The sequence below is a fragment of the Manis javanica genome, chromosome 12 (genome assembly GCF_040802235.1).
Source record: "Manis javanica isolate MJ-LG chromosome 12, MJ_LKY, whole genome shotgun sequence".
Lineage (NCBI taxonomy): Eukaryota > Metazoa > Chordata > Mammalia > Pholidota > Manidae > Manis > Manis javanica.
This window is the reverse complement of record NC_133167.1, coordinates 63,642-67,861: the sequence shown is the minus strand read 5'-3', so window position 1 is coordinate 67,861 and position 4,220 is coordinate 63,642.

Genomic DNA, 4,220 nt, shown 5'->3' with positions numbered 1-4,220 from the left:
TTTTTTAGTGAATGTATTTAAGTTTATGAATTATTCATGATGAAACCACATTCAGAATCTTTGTTTTCTGTGAAAAGGAGAAACTAGAAAATTGCTTTAAATCTTGAAAATACAAGGAATGTTTTAGGAGGAATGTCTGAGCAGGACGGACCCCTCGTGGCCAGGCCTTTCCTCAGGTGTCCCGGCCCTCCTAGTGCTGAGTGGCCCTGGGCCTGCCCTGGTGGTGGCCTCACAGTGGGTGGGCGTGGATTCTCAGGGCAGGAGCACACCGACCCAGGGCACCAGGAACCAGGCTGCCTGTTTCCCGCCTCCTCCCAGTCTGCTTCCTGGGATGTCCATGGGGCAACTAGCCCTGTCACTGTGCCCCCCATGCCTGCTGAGCCCCCCCAGACCAGACAGGTCTTTGGGGTTGCCAGTGAGTTGAGGTCTCCACACCTCTCTGGGGCCTTGTCTCACTGTGGCTGCAGGAGTTCTGGGGTTGGCCGAGGTCAACCACTCCTGCCCCACCGCCATCTGCTTCTCTGCCCCCTCCACTTAGGCCCATCAACTCCCACCTTCACCCCACCCAGTCCCCTTTCCCTCCCCTCTCTGCCCTCCCCTCCCCCTTCCCTCCCTTCACCCTCCATTCCCCCTGTGCCCATGGGGGTCCTGTGCTCATGGGGAGTCCTGCCCATGGGCCTCTGTTCTCATGGGGGACCCTCTGCTCATGGGGCCCTGTGCTCATGGGCTGTATTTTCATGGGGGGTTCATGTGCCTCAGCAGCTCGTTTGGGGAATATGGCTTTTGTTTTTTGGTCAGGCTTTAATCCCCCTGGTTGCCGGACCTGGGGTTGAGGAGGCATGTGTCCCACTCCAGTCCCCATCTGCAGCCCCACATCCCTGCGTTGTCCCTCTGTCCCAGGTCTGAGGCCTTGATTTGGGGAGCAGCTCTGGTGTGAACAGTGAGAAGACCTCTGGGCCCTTTTTACACCTCTGTGCGAGTTGGGGCCATTGCAGACTCATCAGAGCCTGGTGGGGGTCACCCATGTCAAGCAGCTGGTTCATTTCATGGTTTTTAGCATCTCTTGCAGGTCGGGTACCCTCTGACTCAGTCAAGCCCCTCTCCTGCATTTGCCTTCATTTGGGGCTGGATCACACATGACAGTGGGCTCCTGGCAAAGATACTCTCTCCAGGTACACCTTCCATGTGTCCTGCTCTCCCCTCTCCAGGTGCTGGCATTTAGCAAAATCCACAGCCCTTTCCTCTGAAAGCCTTAGAGCTTCTGCCCCAGACAGTAAAGCCACGTTACAGTAAGGTTTGTTTCCACATTTACTAGGAAGAGAAAGTACAATGTGAACTTGGCCATAAAGAAAGAGTATTTTTAATTGTAGTAAAAAGCATAAAACAAAATGTACCCTCCCAGCAGTATTTAAGCACATTTTAGGACCATTGACACTATCCTACTGTTGGGGAACAGATCTCCAGAACATTGTCATCTAGTAGAGCTGAACTCTGGCCCCATGGAACTGCTCCCCACTCCCCTCCCCAGACCCTGGCAACCTGCCCCTGCTTTTGTTTCCATGATTTTGATGATGGCAGGTATCCCCTATGAATGAAATCATACAGGACTTGTCTCTCTGTGTCCAGCTTGTTACACTCAGCATCATGTCCTCATGTTGTGACATGTGATGGGATTTCTTTCTTTAAGGCTGAACAGTGTTCCACTGTGGTTGGACCGTGTTTCCTTTGCCCATTTGCCAGTGGACACTTGTGTTGCTTCCACGGCTTGGCCACCACTGTGAATAGTGCTGCAGTGAACACGGCTGTACAGATGTCTCTGAGATCCCGCTTCCAGTTCTTTTGGACATGTACCCAGAAGTCTCATTGCTGGGTGATGATGGTAATTGTATGTTCAGTGTTTTGAGGAATCGCCGTACTGTCTTCCACAGCAGCTGCACCATTTTACATTCCTGCCAGCAGTGCACACGGCCTCCGGTTTCTCCACCTACACTTGTCTTTTGGTTTTTGATAGTGGTTATCCTACTGGGTGGAAGACAGCATCTCACTGTGGTTTTGGTTTGCTTTACTGTCATGATGACAGGTGTTAGCACCTTTTCATACGTCTGTTGGCCAACTGTGCTTCTCATTGGACAGATGTCTCTCTGGTCCTTTGTGCACATTACAGGTAGGCTGCCTGGGCTCCCCATGTCTCCTGTGGGTCTCCTTCCCACTGAGCAACTTGATTCCACTGTGCAGAGCTTCTCAGTTCGCTGTGACCTCCTTTGTCTAGTGTTACTGTTGTTACTTGTGCTTAAATGTCCTTTTGATCACCTGAGATAAAGGCAGGGGTGACTGCACCAATTTCATCACATTCATCTCAAAGGAATCGACACCATTAGTTAGGTAAGAATGCCTTATCAAGCATGAACATACAATGTTTGCTGAGAATTTTTGTTGAATTTTATTTTGACATAATGATAGCCTTTTAGACGGGCAACAATAGGTCACCAACAGATCTTAGGCATCGTCCATTCACAGTCCCCAAGTCTCAGCATTTTATGTTCTCTTTTTGCTGCATCAGAGCACAGAGGAGGGCATGCTGTCTCCCTGGCTATGTTTTCATGTCTGCAATAACACATTACATAAACCAGATGGCTTCTAACAGCAGGGATTTATCTTCTTTTGGTTCTGGAGATCACACGTCGAAACTCAAGGTGTGGGCAGGGCCATGCTCCCTCTGCCGGCTCCAGGGGAGGCTCCTGGCTTCTAGCTCCTGGGGGACTCCAGGTAGCCCTGTGAGTGTGGCCACATCCCTCTAGTCTCTGCCTCTGTGTCCACATGACTTCTCTCTGGGTCTCTCCTCTTCTGACTCCTATAAGGGCACCAGTCGTAGATTACTGGCCACCCTCATCCAGGATGACCTCATCTCAGATTTTGCACTTAGTCCCATCTGCAAACACCCTTTTCCCAAATAAGGTCCCATTCACATGTTCTGGGGGAATATCTTTTTGGGGCCCAGAAAATGATGCTTTATTTTAGGAGATGACCAGGGCCCTATATTGACTGGCACTGCCAGCAACTGTGTGGGATGGTGGTGGGGGCAGAATGAGGACCCTGGCAGCACCTTTGATGGGAGGGATCAAGGCTGGGCTCAGTCAGAAAGTGACTTTCTACCTTGAGGCCCATGAAAGCACTTAGGCCACCCTTTCCCTCAGCAAAAGGGACCTAGTGCTGAGTCCAGAGTAGTTACCTCAGGAAGCATCTTATGGAATCTTGCCATTAATAGCATTATGGTACCAATAATTATAGGTATAGAAGAATCAGTCACTGGACAAAATGACAGCACTGTCACCTTAGGCTCAGCAACGCTGAAGCAGGAGTGTTTGAAGCCGGAAAGCTTGGACAATTGAGAAAGATGGTTGTCAAGGAAAGGGAGCCCAGGCCTGTTAAGGTTGTCAAGGAAACTTCTCAGAGCAGAAGGCAGGAATTGGGGAGCTGGACTCCCTGTGGTCCTCCTAAAGGTGCCACTGCTTTTAAGCAACATTATCTGAATGATGATCTGAGAGTCATCTTTTCAGTGTGGGCTGTGGTTTCAGAACTGCGGGTTAAATCAAGCCTTATTTTCTGTTACAGTTGGAGACAGGCTTGCAAAGCACCTTTCTTTTCAGGGCCAGAGGCTGCTACTGCAACAGAGCGTGCCAGCACAGGAGGGGCTGAGAGGTCAAGGACCACTCCCTCCACACGAGCGCCTGGGGCAGGTGGGTCTCAGAGTCCCGCTGCATCCATCTTGTTTTTCCTTCTTCCTCCAGGCTGGAGGGTTCTCTCCAGCAAGGGGTATAGGGCTGCCAGGGTGACCATCTGTGAACCGCATCCTTCATCCTAAGACCTGGGCTGGCAGAGGCCCTCATCAAGCCCACCCACTTCCTCATAGGAAACCTAGAGACATGGTGCCCACCCTGCTGGTGGGGATGGGCTGGGAAGTGCAGTGTAGACACCAGCAGAAAAATGGAAACAGGCACTGGCCAGCAGCTGCAAGGCTCCCCCACAATGGGATCGCCTGGATACACATGCAGTCTTGGGGCCTGTGAGCTACACACTGCTATGGACTCCAATGTTCACTGCTCTGGAAGTCCAGTTTTCCAGGACACTTGGAAAATAAAGTCATGACTTTTTGGGTCTGTGCAGATCCAAGCAGACACTGGATGCCAGGTGGCACAGGCTTCAGGAGTTAGCAGGGGATG